General features: G+C 40.6%; 1 long non-coding RNA gene across 1 annotated transcript; it reads right to left on the bottom strand.

The window, feature by feature from the left end:
• Nucleotides 1–1,111: 1,111 nt before the first annotated feature.
• LOC141573211 (uncharacterized) lies at nucleotides 1,112–4,634 on the bottom strand. The gene is made up of 3 exons (XR_012498906.1): nucleotides 2,783–4,634; nucleotides 1,915–2,056; nucleotides 1,112–1,822 (listed from the first exon to the last, which is right to left on the bottom strand). It is a non-coding gene; the product is annotated as an uncharacterized LOC141573211 (long non-coding RNA).
• Nucleotides 4,635–15,875: the final 11,241 nt, after the last annotated feature.

Raw genomic sequence — 15,875 nt, 5'->3', positions numbered from 1 at the left:
GGATTTGCACATACCACTTTTAAGACCATTGGGATAAATTTTAGGTCAAATTCTAGTGAATATCCAGTAGAATGTGAGCTAGTTTGAGGGCACACTTTGCTTTATTTGTCACTGTGTTCTCAAGGCCAAGCACAATTCCTGGCTCATGGTTCAAGAATGTTTATGAATGAATGAATGAATAATGAATGAATGAATGTCTTGGGAGTTGAAATGGCTAAGCTTCAGTTTCCAGGAGGATTCATCTATATGGAATATCTTTTTCTTTCATGTAGTCACCCGTGTGACTGAATACAGAAAATAGTGAAGTTGAAAAGTATCATTCATATTTGAGGAAACTGCCTGTTAGAATTTAGGGAGTATGATCAATATTTATGAAGCTCAGAAAGCCCTCTCTGGGGCAGAAGAATGACTCACAGTTCATGAAAAGGTAAAAACACTGGCTGTTCTATAACAGGTATGTATTAAATACCATATGTGTTCATGAAGGGTTTCGTGTGTGTGTGTGTGTGTGTGTGTGTGTGTTGAAGACATTCTTTAGGAAGTAGTAGAGATTTCCTTTTTCAGGATATACTCAGTCAGATGCAATTTAGTTGACTGATTTTTCTTTTCTTTTCTTTTTTTTTTTTGGTTTGAGGAAACAAGGTAATAGTTTTTAAACGTACTTTAACAATTAATATATACTGGACACTTTACGCAAAAACATTTAAAATCCTATTGCTAATACAAAACATGGTTTGTGACTTATGGCAGATAAGTCACTTTGCAAAGCCTTATGGATATATACTGTACCTTTATTATTCTGTTTGCCAAAGTGACCAAGGCTGAGGTAGAGTTGTCTCCCATTGGTCATTGTCATGGCAAACTTAGTGAATTATAAAGATCACTGACTAGTAACTGCTGGCACTGTGAGAAAGAATTATCTTGGGAAGGAGAGGGTAGACCCATCTTTGAAGAAATGGAAAGGGTGATTGGATACCTACTCCACTTAGTCCAGCGCTTCTCAAACTTTCTGGTCTTTGGACCCCTTTACATTCTTGAAAATTGTTGATGACTCCAGAGAGCTTATGTTTATCTGGGTTACACCTGTAAATATTAAGTGTATTAGAAATTAAAATGGAGAAATGTTTAAAATACAAGAATACCCATTCCATTTATTAGCCATCAGAGCAATGAAATCTTTACGTCACAGAGTCTCTAGAAAACTACACTGTAAACTCATGACAGAATGAGAATGAAAAAGACAAATAACATTTTGGTGTCATTATGAAAATAGTTTTAACAGGATGAACCCACTGGCGGGGTCTCAGGAACCCCCAGGGCCCCTGGACTACACTTTATAAACAACTGACTTAGTCAATTCGAGAGGCAAAAACCTGACCCGTGTCCACTCCTGGAAGGTGTCAACCAAGATATAAGAGTGACATCTGGCTGGTGAAGACTGAGGAATTTCATTTGGATAGAGGCTCCCTTGGTGACAGCTGGTGGCCTCCCAAATTATGACAAAGAACGTACCATGGTGTGCTGAATGTGGAGGATACGGTATTTATAAGAATGGCCTTTTCACCTCTGAAATATTTGGAACTGGTGACCTTCCCTTCCTGACATGATCCTTGACACAATGACCCATGTCCCTGTGAATTCTTTGCTGCGGCCATCTCTGGAAATCATTAGCTTCGGAACACGGGTGAGTATTTCTGAAGGGTGGTTGCTTCAGAACTCAGTCCTCGAGTTTCAATAGCAGTGTTCTTTTCAACGGAGATCTTTCCATTTCAGGAGGAATTTTCTGCAGCGTCAGAAACAGGGTAGAAGAGGTACCTAGTCTCTTGGGCAAATATTTAACATTTTATTATTTAAATTTTAACTATATAAATATACAAATACTTGCTGAATGAATAAAATATGAAATCAACTTACTGTTCTTAACTGTGGTCTGGGAAGGGCAGACCTTTTCTCAGGGCAGAATGGGGAAGGAATCTTCTCTCTTTCTTCTAGAGAGAGAAGGGAGGGCTCACTCTTATCAGAAATAGGTTGATCATTTGGAGATGGGTCAAAGGACCTGGAGTAGAGATGGTTACAGCGTAAAAGAAAAATGTGAGGCCCCTTATTTAAAAAGCAAGCAAAAAAAAAAAAAAGCCTATTAAATTAAATTGATATTAACATATTAAATTAAACGTACCAAAATATAAACTGTTTTCCTTTTTTCACAATTGCTCAACTTCTCAGGATTTTTAAAATTTGTTATCTGATGTCATTTTAAGTATAGAAAAATTAAAAATTTTAATTGTTAGCGTGATTTTACTGTTCACCTTTGTATTGTACAATGCCAATTTTAAATGACAATACAAGAGCATTTCACTCGTGTGCAGAATTGCTGAAATTATACAACTTGTTCTTCGTAGCTCGTATGTGCATATGTGTTTAATTCTTACCAAAACACTGGAAAACACGTCACAAAACTAACTCAGTTATTTTTATTTCATTTCTTGAAACTTGTACTTCTACCACGCTCTGGAAGTGGATAGCTTTCTTAACACGCTTATTTTGTACGCATTTTGAGCCTCACTGAACTCCCACACTTGGGGGGGGGGGTGTTCCCCAGAATGCTGTGCTCACGAGGCTTCGCCAACGCTTTGTGTGAATGGGGCAGCAAGGAACAGGGGACACGCAAACTGTGCACGTCTCCTCTGCCCTCACACATGCTCCATTGTTCCATAGGACCTCACAAGTTCAAGGATAAAATTGTTACGAATTTCAAGATGGTGACAGCTGAGATTTAACCAACCAGGGGCCCATCTGAGCTTGGGACTCTGACTGCACACGTCACAGCTCATGGACTCGCGCTTCGGTGACGCCACTGTGTGGAGAATCGAGGCTCAGTCTGGCCAATGGACCTGCCCTTGGGTTATAGTTGTGTGCGAATCTGTCTCCCCTGTGGGGTGTCCAGGATCCCACAGGAGAGTCCTCTTCCCACAGGGCCAGGGCGGATGCACGACAGCAGGGGGAGCCCAGGATGACCTGTTGGGGTGCATGAAGAAAATGATTGAATTCCTTTTCCTGCTTACTGTTTTATCCCATCGTTTTATAACTTCTGTGTAGTGTGCACGTGTTTTCAGAATGCACAAAGCATACTGTCAGGGTGCTCTGTGCACATACTTTATAAGTAGATAAACATATGTGGGGTGTATGTGCTCAAAAATGGTTTTACTGAAAGGAATACGTGAAAAACCAATCTGAGGGCACCACCCCAGAAGACAACATAAGGAATGAGTCTGGGGACTGAGAAAAAGCCCATTTTTTGTTCACTTAGCAATGGTTTCCTGAGAGAAGGGACAGAGTAGAAAGTGGAAATGAAATACAGGACCCTGGATGGGTCAGTCCTCACCTCCACCCACGTTCCTCTGGGGGGGGGATGCTCAAGGCCGTGTGAGCTTCAGCCAGACAGGTAGTGGGAGCCCTTTGACCTACAAAGGGAGGAATTTAAATCATGTCCATGGAGGAGAGACAAGGATAAAACCAGGGACATCTGTGGCTCCTGTCAGATTCCCACAAACAAGAGAGAGAGGAACAATTTGGGTCAGAACGAGAGGAGCTGAGTCAGTAATAATTCGTTGGATTCTATGCCATTGTACTCACTATGAGGTAGGTCTCATTCTTCCCATTGTACAGATGAGGAAATGGAGAGCCAGAGAGTTGAGTGACTTGCTGAGGGTCCAGGAGCTACCTATGGCCAGGTATGTCAGTTTTCTGCTCACCTCCAGGTTGCAGCAGGATAGGCCCACAAGGAGATACTACGCAGAAATGCCCCCAGGAGGCAGGAACTAATATTGCTATCATCCCCATTTTATGGATGAGGAACTGGAGGTTCAGAAGAAGGCTGTGGGGACCAGTGCTTGTTCTGGACAGAAGCTGAACATGTGGTCCATGGGTGGGTCAGCCTGAGTCAAAGTCTGGAGGCCAGTAGCCATGGTTCAGATGACAGCCAGCATCCACCCTGTTCCGAGAGCCATGCCGTTTAAAAGGTTGGAGGGATCTTCAGGATCAAGCAAGGATCACTGGTTTTAGAAATGGGGGGACACAGCCTTCAGCTGCTGGACGGGAAGTTATAAATTCAATTTATCTCCCAAAGCACACTCAAGGGCATTAAGAATCACTTAATAACGATCTCCTTGGTATTTACAACATCCCTAAAAGGTAACAAAGCTGCTTCAGCTCCTATTTATATCTATGCAGCATTAAGGAGTGGGCCAGGGCCTTCCCGGAGATGCTGCCCAACGCCAACCCTGCACAGGCTCGAACGAGGGGCTGCAAATAAGGCAGCTTCGCACGTTCCTTCCATTTCTTATTTTACCTCATTTGGTTACAACCACACAGTTCAGCGTTTGGGACTTCCGTTTTCTTATCTTGAACATCATGTACTGTTCCAGCTCACAGCCAGCCACCCAGGAAGGAAGCGTTTGTTCCTTTCAGACAGAGGGCCTGGCCGGCCACATGGCCACGCTGTTGAAAAGCTCTGAGTAACATTATCTCCATTGTGTTCAAAAAGATCTCTCAGAACTGGCAAGTGCAGAGTGTTAGATTTCTGGCTTGCTTACCTCGCAATCAAATGTGAAAAGAAAAACTGCAGAAGTGACACAGTGGGGGTAAGGAGGAGGGAGAGAGAGAGAGAGAGAGAGAGAGAGAGAGAGAGAGAGAGAGAGAGAGAGAGAGAGGAAGAGAGAGCATCAGCCTCTTTTTCTATCCATTTTGAGTTTTCCTAAACACAGTTATAACTTAACAAATCTATTTGATACTTGTTGGGAACCTAAACTACGTTAATGCTTTATTGTAGTCAACTTGTTGTTCAAATTGGTGTCATACGCTTGTCATTTTAAATATTGTCATTTTAAATATTACTTGAAATATGTTTGTATTCTTCTTTTCTCCTTTTTAAAAACTTTGATAACTTGGTTAACTATTTCATAAAATATGTAGATATTGCAGTAAAGCATCCTTTGGGCTGGAAAACAAAATTGCACGGCAAGTTCCCAATTTTGTGTTTTTATTTTCCCGAGGCTTCTGGTTGCTTGGGACCTATGCTTTACACAAGCTATTTACTTTTGATTTACACTGCAGAGGATTTTGAGAAGTTCTAAATTAAAGGGGTACAAAATATTTCCAATGGCCCAAAATATTAAAGAGATGGGACACAAAACAATGCCTGAATCTGTTCTACCTAAAAAAGTTATGTCAAATAGAGATTTTTGCAGTTGTGGTCAAAATGGCCTCATGAATGATGTATATAATAGGAGTTAAATTGTGAGTCAGGCAGAAAACAAAACCCATACCCTTTTCTTTCTATTGTAGGAAATTTAAAAATTTATGTTCCACTTCAGACTGTGAGGAGTCACGGTAGGGATGGCAAAGTCGATGGATGGCCTGAAAAGGCATCTGCGTCTGCTCGTCTTTGGCTCGTCTATTTGCACAAGCGCTGACTATAAATAGGACTGATGAGAAAGAATAATTTCAAAGAATAGTCTTACTCTGAAAACTTGATTCTGTGGACTGAAAAGCTGTCTAGTTGAGCTCTTCCTCGGCCTATGGGGGCTGACCCTCTCCAACCCAGAGAGGGGCTTATTTCTTACATTGACGTACAGCACCCACTTGGTTGGAATTCCCCCATCTCCCTTTTCTTTGCTCTACTCTCTTTGTATCTTCTTGGTCTTCCTTGAACCATCTCTGCAAATGGGGAGCAAGGTTCCAGCAGTAATAATGGCTGGTGCTTCCTGAGGGCTTTCCTGAGCCTTCCCATTTTCCCTGATCTAAGCTCTTTACATGTACGATACAGCATTTACTCTTCACCACGATCTTGTGAGGCAGGTTCTATTTACATGCCCATTTTAAAGGCGAGGAAAGTGACGTACAGAGAAGTAACTTGCCCAAGGACGGGAAGTTTATAAAAGGTGTAGCGGGATTTCAACCCAGGAGCATGTGTGCTTATAAACGAATATTCCCACCCTCCCACCATCCGCAAGAAAAGGGAAAGGAGTATAATGGTTGGGAGGGATGGAGAGTAGTGACTTGAGGAGGGCACAGGGGAGGCTTGTGAGCTGGTTCCATGCACCTTGTGAAAATTCGTGGAGCTGGATACTTACGCACTGTTACGTCTGTGTGTTACACTTCAATTGTATTCAAACAGAAAGAGGAAAAAGAGCAAAAGGAATGAAGGCACATGCATATAACTAATGATAAATTGAATAATAATTTGCCTTAAGTAATCCCCTTGTTGGAAACATCTCTACCTGAGGAAATTTAGCTCTCACGTTGGTGGCCTGTTGGGTGGTCCAGAGCGTGCAGTCTGGGCCAGGTTGTCTGGATTGGATTTCAGAGCTTGCTGCTAGGTAACTTTGGGTTAATGACCTGATTTCTGTTCATGTCTCAGTTAACTTATCCGTAAAACTGGGATAAATTATTCCTACTTTACAGGGTGGGATTAAATAATCTGATTTGCAAAAAGGTTTGGAAATGAAGTGAAGACCGTCTCCTCTTCCTGAATGCCATGGATGCCTAGGTAATTAGGGGGTTCCAGCTGGTTCAGGGAAGGGAGCGTCACAGATAGTAACCATGATCCTTCTTCCTCAATAAGTAAAGTGTAGGCATTTAAAAGCCTACACACCAAGATCAAGGTGTGTTCCTTCTTCAGGTGAAAAAAGCTCATCCTTTCAAGAAAAACTATATGACCAGATCCAAGGTTAGTCAACCCGACACTAACATGTCCGCCCGCTTCCCTTTATTTAGAAGGTGCAGACATTAGAACGAGTACATTTTCCTGTCTGTGGTATCATTTTATGGTCTAGAAGTACATTGTTGAAGTGAAAATGAGTAGGTCTATGTTATTTCCTAGCATTTATGACAAAGGCTGAATTCCAGGGAGAAGCCAGTGAGGAAGCAAAGCAGTTAAATTTTGACGATAGGACTGTTACTGTCCACGCATTGGCTTGATGTGTTTTAAACCTGTGATGTCAGAAATGTTTGTTCCCTTCTTTTGCATCCTCTGCCACGCGGAGCTCGCCCACAAGCATTTCATAAGATGCCCATGGTGCGTGCCCCTTCCCCATGCCCTTCTAGGCTGCATGCCCTGCCCCTCTTCACAAAGACCTGCTCTAACTTCGCCAGTGGTCAGCTCTGCTGGCCACAATTCTGTCAAAGCAGACAAATTAAACATGTCAGGTGACATATGGAAGAAAAGGCTTTCTGATTTATTATGGAACTTTTTATGGATAAGAGTTATTTCTCTTGGCCTGCTACCTGCTCGCGAGGCTTGATCACATTTCAAGGCACTGCAGCCATTTACTCAAATAGACGTTTGCGTGCACGCGTCTGTCTATGTGTGTACACTTCTGAATACAGTTGGAAAGCTGCAGCAAGGCTGTTGATTGCAAAGTGAGAATGAAGGTCCAAAGTCATCTCCGTCCGTTCCTCACTTCCAATGATTTTAAGTGTCACTGTGACTATCTTAGTTGGAAAAATGATTTAAGGTCCCATTGCAATGAAAAAAATCTTTAGTTTTTGTGGGCAAGTTCGAAAACATTGTATTATTTATTTAGAGATGTACTATATAGAAAGCGCTATCCCTCCCCCAGTTTTATTTGCAAATAGGGTGCTTTTGTGTCTGTTTCTTGTGCTGAAGTCCTTTATTAAAAAAAAAAAAAGACCTAGTGGTATGGGAAGGTCAGATTTGGGGATGATCATTCTCCCTTTAGTTTTTCAGATGTCACAACCAGATGAAGGATAATTTAAGAAGCACAGAGCTGGGTGATGGGTCTCACAGAGCTGCCTGTCTGATGGACCTGGAAGAAAGCTTAGCCCCAGCAAAGTAATTTACGACAGAAGACGAGCTCAGCTCCCTGCAGGCAGCACAACCGAAGTTCTCCGAACAACTCCTGCTTTATTAGAGGGAGCTGTGAGGCTGGAGACAGGATAAGTTATGGCTTTCCAGTGGCTTTCCCCTTTCTCCTTTTCCTTGTTGTGATTGTTATTTATTATTTGTGGGTAGGGACGAGAGGGTTCACTTTGCCAACTTTTGATCCCGCTCCAAATTCATGGCTCTGAGTTTTGAACCGTCCCTGAACCGTCCCGCATTTGACTTCCTACTCTCTGAGCATTCTGCAGCTTCCTGTTGTGCGTGGAGAAAGGCTCTAAAAGGTTTATTTTAAAAGGTGGAAATAATTCCTTAAACATCAAATAGCTGTTTTTTTTAAAAAATAAAAATAAAAATAAAAAGCCACCTATTTTGATGAGTCAAACATAAATGAATTAAAAACATATGCTACAAATCTCCCCCAGTTTATGCTACAAGTTCATGGCTGAATTACTATTAGGCTTTATTGGATTCAACGTTGATACAAAATCATGGGGCAAGGGATGAGTCCAGACACATTAGTTCTTCTGGTTTCTACGGCCTTTGTTCCTTATTTAATGTAAAATGGGCTCTGGAAGCTAAAGGGAAGAGGAAGGAGCAGGAGACATTTATAACAGCACTTTGCCAAGTAAGAACTTTGTATTAGGAAACAGAGCATTTTGGCTAAAGATTTAAATTCTTGGTTTAATGGCTGTAACATTAGGAGGTAGAAATAACTTTGAAATCTAGGCTGCCTAACTCTCCACTGTGTTGGAGTCCTCATTACCTTCACGCCTGCAGCTAACTTGGCGCTTCCTTTCCAAGCTTGAAGTCCTGTCCTTAGGAACCCTGAGAGGTTATTTGCTTCTAGTACTTTCTACAGCCGATTGACTTAAATATGCCTTTTTGAAAGTGAGCCCTGAGGGTACACAGACAGGCAGCAAAGGCTGCCTGAGATGAAGTAGAGGAAATTCTAAGCAATTCTGTTCTTGCTTGTGGTCCCTGAGTTCAGGGGTGTCCCACACGACTTCAGCCTCGGGAGACCTAGCATAGCAGGCTTGTGGGGGGAGGGCGGAGGTCAGGTGCATGGTATGTGGCAGAAATTCAAGAAATGGCTGCCAAACGAATGTCTTGGCAGCTGGACCACAAATGCACATCTGATGCCTACAGGATGATATAGTGTGTAATGTGTGTTTGGAACAGACCTGCCATGAGGCCACAAACCAGACAGAGCCATGCAAGGAATGTTTACTTTTGCTGCGAGCATTCTCCATACATGCTTGGAAAAATCACTTGCCGCGTCTGTGGGTCTGTCCTGTTTTCCCACCTGCCAAAGATGGGCTCACGGTTTGCCGCCCACCTTGTGGGGCAGATGTGGGGTGAGTGTGAGATCCTACAGAGAGCTTAGAGATGCCTGCTTTAAAGTCAAGCATCCAGTCAAACGTGTTTGTAGTGTTAGAACCAGAGGCTTGGGGGCAAAAGTAGGTACACTTTGGCCTGGAGTGAGCAACCAGTTCCAAACATGCTTTCTGTTCCTTTGTGGAGAGGAAAACAGTTGTTAAAAGTTACTTTGTGATGACAGAATGTGCTCAAAGGAAACTGCCAAGAAAACCCCTTTGCCCAACCCTGCCCTGGTGCCTCGTGGTGGGCTGGGAGTATCCAAAGTGGGTGTCCTTAGAGAAAGCAGGAATTCTCTCCTACCACAGCTTGTTGAAACCTCCTCATTCAACTGTTTGAAAAGCTGCAGAGAATTAAAAATAGAAGCTTTTTGGAGGGAATAGAGGGTCCTTTGGGGGGCTCTTTGTTTGCTTTGGTTTCTATCTCCCTCCCTGGAATGTCGTAAAAACCCAGAGAAGTCGGCACTGCAAGAGTGAGCCTTGCAGAGCAACGAAACCCCCTCACACCAAAGCGAAGGGTGAGGAGCTCTTTCTGGTTTTATAATCATTTCTGTTTATAGTAGGAAAGAAATAGCCCCCCTTTTTGAATTCGGCACATGTAGTCTTTTCTTAACTGCTCCCCTCCTTATACAAACATTATAGGGCCTCGTCCTTCAATAGGTTATTGCTGAGCAGCTAATGTTAAATACAGACGACTGCCAGTTCAATGGGATGACTGTCGCCCAGGCGCTGACGGCACCATTCATGCATAGGAGGTGACAATTGCAAATGGTGGCCACCAGAGTCAACATAGTTGGTTGGATGGGTGGGGAGCAAGAGGACTTACATGCTCTTTTGAAAGTTCAAGAGCGGGTATGAGGGGCGGAGAGGGGATTAAAAGGCCATCTGTAGGCCACTGGTCCTTGGGGCACATTTTAGCCCCTGGGGTCCAAAGAAAATGAAGAGGGGAAAGGTCTTGTGTCTTGAGGCAGCCTTTGGCTTCTCTCTCTCTCTCTCTCTCTCTCTCTCTCACACACACACACACACACACACACACACACACACACACACACACCTGTGGCTTATTCTCCTAGCTCAGAGGATATAAAACACCAGAACAGAACTAGGAAAGGAAGGATTCCGAGTGTTATTGCAGGACCACCTAAAATAAAGTTTTTTGTTTGTTTGTTTGTTTTATCAGGGACCCTAGTGGGCTGTCTGACCCTGGGACTTTCATCCTTTTTTCAAAAATCCATTTGGGAGAAGGGCCAGTAAAGAGGTGTCAATAAATATAGAGATTATGAACATGCTGTTTTCAAGAGGGAGGTTCCCAATGCCATCCTTCTATGGCTCAGCAGAGAAGCTAGCACTCACTTTTTGTGTTTTAATTTGTATTACATTTTAAATAAAATTTAGAATTGTATTTGTTATTAAAATATTGTTATTGTATAATTTTATATTAGCTGTAGGTGTGCAACATAGTTATTCAACATTAATATACCTAGCGAAGCAATCACCACGCTAAGTCTAGTAACAATTTGCTATCATGCAAGGTTATTATGATATAATTGACCATATTCCCTGTGCTGTACATTACCATCCCTGTGACTTATTGATTTTATGCCTGGAAATTTGTACCTCTCACTCCCTTCACTTTTGCCCTTCCCCCCACCTGTTTCCCCTCTGGCAAAAGGGGAATATGGTTCCTTCTCTACGTCTGTGAGACTGCTTCTGTTTTTTTCTGTTTGTTCATTTGTTTTCTTGTTTAGATGCCACATGTAAGTGAAATCACACAGCATTTGTCCTTCTCTGACTTACTTCACGTGACTCACTTCTATTTCCTTCTTCCTCAGCATCCCGCTGGCACTGACGAGGTGGTGCGACAGCCTGGCAGCGTACTATGGAGGCTATGCTGTGGAGAGGGGTCTTTCTCCCTTCGAGAGACAGAACATGGGGTTGGCTCTATTTGTGCCCAGTTGAGGCCTATGCGATATACAAGACACTGAGGTGAATGTGCCTTAGTTCCTTCCTTCCTAAGAAGAAAAATGTCTCTCGCCTTTCTGCAGTGAAAGAGGGCTTATGAGAAATGTCCCTCCTCTACCTCACAAGGGTGATATGAACATGAAAAAGTTAATGTTTTTGATGGGTGCTGTCATACTCAGGTGACAGGCAGTGTTATTACGGTTATTACTATATCCCGTGTGGTCATCGCTCTTTTTCTTTCACATCACAGGGGCAAGGATGGTTTCCCTGGGAAAAGACAACAGTACAGGCTGCTACTGAGAAAATTCATGGGGCCACACTAGACAATGATTTCAAATTCGAGTTTCCTTGGGCACTGAAGATGCTGTATTCCAAAATGAGGCAATCGGGGAACCTGGCTGCGTTGAAAAGAATGGTGTGAGCATGGAAGGTCTGGACAGTTCTCAATGTTTTCATTAATATTTCAAAAAATGCTAAACTTTGTTAGCTGATGAATGTTGATTTATATAGACCTGTGCTGTCTGGTAGCCACTGGCCTCATGTGGCTAATAAAGTACTTGAAATGTGGCTGGTCCGAATTAAGATGTGCTGTCAGTGCAAACCATACACTGGCTTGTGAAGACTTAGAATGAAAAAAAGAATGTAAAATACCTTAGTAATAATTCTTTCATATGATTACATGTTGAAATGATAGTTTGTATATCTTTATTTAAATCTTATTAAAATTAATTGTAACTGTCTTTTTTTTTTTTTTAATGTGGTAGATGGATGGCTTTCTCCTACATAGCTCCCAGAAAATTAAAAAATTCATATGTGGCTGTATTTGTAACTGGCATTATATTTCTACTGGACAGCCCTGGAATAGAGAGCGAAGGTATTGCTCTTTGGAACTCAGTGTTTCCTCCTTGAGTCACAGTATCAGAGGTATCATTGACCTGAAGGGACTCTGTTGTTATATATATATCATCAAGGAAAATTGTAAAACACTTTGAAATACATGAGAGAGAGGTTGCTGAGTGTCCTGTCTAATGTGTCCTTGTGGCTTATCTTCACCTTTCACTGTTTTCAAGCTTTTTTAAATAATTCTACAAGTTGTAGAAAACTGATAATAATGAATATGATTCTCACTTACAGAAATGCAAATTATATAATTTTATATTAGTTTCAGGTGGAATGTGTCTGGTAGAATGTAACTGACCCCTGACCGGTGGATATATATTTTTGCATTTCTGTGTAAATTCGTCTCAGCCTTCCTTATTGTCCATATGTGGGGTCTCCTGCATTCTTTGCCCTCATGGTAACTTCTTATTTGTTCCCTCAATAATTAATGAGTTAAAAATACCTTTGACACGAGTTTACTTTATAGTCGTACGAGAGTCCTAATTTTGTCTTTTTAAACAATACTAGAGAATTTAGGCGTTCAAGGTCGTTAAGATTAACCACCCTGTCGTTCCCTCCTCCCTTCAACCCCCAGCCACTTCTTCAGTCCCAGTGATAGAAGTACTTCTGAAATCCTGAGATGGGCGATAGAATGTTTTTCTATAGTAAGTGGATTTTTTTCCTGTTTGTTTTTACCTGATGGTCAACTGCTGCTCAAACACTGCTCATATACAGAACAAATGAAAATGCAGGTTATTTTGAATTTTGTGAACCAGCCAGGGAATCCTCCCGTAGAATATTTGATTCTAAGAGAAGATGTGGTGAGTTTCAAATAACGAAAGAGAAACTTAGCATACAACTCATTGGTAAGGGACACTGTGGATATTGACCAAGCACCCGGTTGCCTAAAATCCCTAAGTTTAATGGCAAGACATATTTAAAAGAAAGTGGGTTGTTATGGGTTTTTGTGGCTCCCTCTTATTTTCGTCTTGATAAATATTGAAAAACCCGAACCAGCCCCGTTCTTACTTTACTTTGCTGTTATTTTCCAAAAAGAACTGGTTTTCTTCAAGGTAGGACAAGATAGTCCAGGCACATCAGTATTTATTTCACATTTCCATTTATTCCTGTGAATAAAAATTGACTTTAACAAACTTGAGCAAATTAAAAATATAAAATAGGCGATTTTACACATTCCTTTTTAAAAAATTCAGAAATACTACACTTAGGATGTGTATGTTTTGTTTCTTTTCCTTACTTTTTAAAAAAGAAGTTGGCTTTTATTAGCAGAAAGATCATTAAATTTTGTGAGTATTGGCCTCCAGCATTTAAGTTTTACAGAACACGTGAAAGTTTACTGGTCTTTCACCAGCAGGGACGTATGATTTTTATGCATCGGTAATTCTGAAAATGAAACAGTCACTCCACAAATGCAGGACATTCCACTTATAAATTGTGTGTTTTGTGGGCTATTTTCTTATATAAAGCAACCACCTTGGAGATGGAATTTAAAGTACAATTAAGCAATATTCTCACCTTTATAATCTGCCCATATATAATTATTTTCTTGTTTGGTTCTTTGGGAAATAACATGGGAGGCTTTGTGGTGTGAGTAAATCCCTCGACCCAGGTATTTTTAATACTATAATTTACTTGGTGATATAATCAAGAAAAACAAAATATGCCTTTTTATAATTTTCAGCTGTTTGAAATTAATGTTTGAAGTTTAACTTGGCTACAAGATGCTTTTGTTTTTTTAAATTAAAATACTTTAAAAATTGTATAAAAGTATGAATTTATGTAACTATATACTTTAGAAGAAGATAACATTATCTTTTAAAATGTTCATTTAATTAAATGAAAACTTTTGATAAAATTTGAAAGATGTTTTCAAATTTCAAATGTTCTTTGGTGTATCAAACAGAAGAGTTTTGGGGTATCTTAATTCTCAATAAAATGGGGGGAAAACACTGGTACATTAAATCTTCTATCATTATTCAAAAATAAGAGAACACTGTACTTTAAAAATAAAACACAGGTTTTATCTGCATGGAAAATTTATTTCTTGTGGAAGAGCTTTAGTCTTGACCCATTTTTTACGAAAAGGAGTTACTGTATTCTTTAGTTCTTTCTTTATCTAGTATTTCTCTAATTAATAATTGTTCTCCCAAATTGATTTTACTCGTTTCTTCTTTCAGAACAATGTTTGTTACAATGATGATTGACAGTTAAATAAACAGACAGATAGATGCAAAGATACAGAGTCTTTCTGGGAAGCAAAGAATTGAAGAATCCCCCCCAGAAAATAGTTTTATTTTTTATTAACCTGACCATATTTAAAAGATTAATAAAAGGGTGATGTCTTTGTCATCTGCTGTCTACTCAGGACTAAAAAGGTTTGGAAACAAAAAGTTAGTATTTATCACACAGGACTAAAACATTTATCAATGCTATTGATCTCATAAATAGTATCACATACTATTTATGACATATGGCTTCCTGTGTCAGGAAATTCTCCATTGTTAACACGTTCTTTGTTCATGTGATAAATAACTAAGAAAGGGATAAATTCAGGAGGAATAGAAAGACTTCAGATATTTGTAATATGGAATCCAGCCAATCCACAAAATGCCTGTAATTATAGGGAAAATTTTTGTATTTATTTTTATCTTAGTAGAGAGATATTTATCAGAATTTCAAAAGTATCCTTGACCACCCCCCTTGAGAAAAGGTTCAGAATGCTGAGCTAGCGGCTTGTCGCTATAACATCTAGATGAAAATGCAGGTTTTGTCCATATGATGCCCAGCTCAAACCAAGAACTTTAAGTTTTCATATGGAGTTTTGGCAGTGTATAACATTAAGGAGACATAGTTCTTTAAATAACAGGCCATCTTAGCCATCTTTTCTCCGAATCTAGAGCCCCCTTTCTTTAGAACATTATACTTTCTTGTTTCCTGTCCCCCAGTCTTTCCTACCTTCTCCCTCTGAATTAGCCAAAGAAAACCTCATGGCACCCCTGACTTATGGAGGCATAGATAATTCTGACTCTATGAGTAGAAATGCAGTACTGCGATCCATTTAAGAATCGATCAATATATGTTCATACAAGGGGGTCCATGTCAGAAATAAGTTATTAAAGGAATATTGTGCTGTCGATAAGGGATTTTATTGATTTAGGAACTCAGGACGCCAGTGTTTTTTAACAATATTGTTTGTGAGAAAGTGATGAATCATTTCCAATCAACCACGACGGAAATCATGTTGTCAAAGCCCATGTTTGCTGGTACTATTCCAGAAGCTTCTCCACAATAGACTCCAATTTCTCATTCTTCAAAACTTTCCCAAATCCTGAAACAAAGGCAGAGTTTAATCTGGCCACAAGCAGAAGTTGAAGGAATGATAACACAACCTCTGAATAATGAACATCTTGTCAGAAAAATATGTCTCATCTCCAAGGAAAGGGTGTTGGAAGAGACATGAGATGGCAGGGAGATTTTCTGTCACAAGTTTGAATTCTTTCACAGCAGTATGTCGCTGTGTATGAAGCATATAGAAGTACGCTCAAGAAATGAGGAAGCTTTGGAGACAATGGAAAGAGAGAACTGCAGACAAGGAAGCTGTTCAAACTAGCTCACTTCTCCCCTCGGTACCCCGCATCCCACACTAATGACAACGCCATATAAAAGACAAACCTTTTCCAGATGCTTTGGCGGATTTACTGGGTTTTTTTTTTCCCTTATAGATGATAACTAACTTTCGA

Source organism: Rhinolophus sinicus, linkage group LG09 (genome assembly GCF_036562045.2).
Source record: "Rhinolophus sinicus isolate RSC01 linkage group LG09, ASM3656204v1, whole genome shotgun sequence".
In the NCBI taxonomy this organism is placed as follows: Eukaryota; Metazoa; Chordata; class Mammalia; order Chiroptera; family Rhinolophidae; genus Rhinolophus; species Rhinolophus sinicus.
Note: the sequence above shows the minus strand (reverse complement) of the source record. Positions and strands in the feature narration are given on the sequence as shown.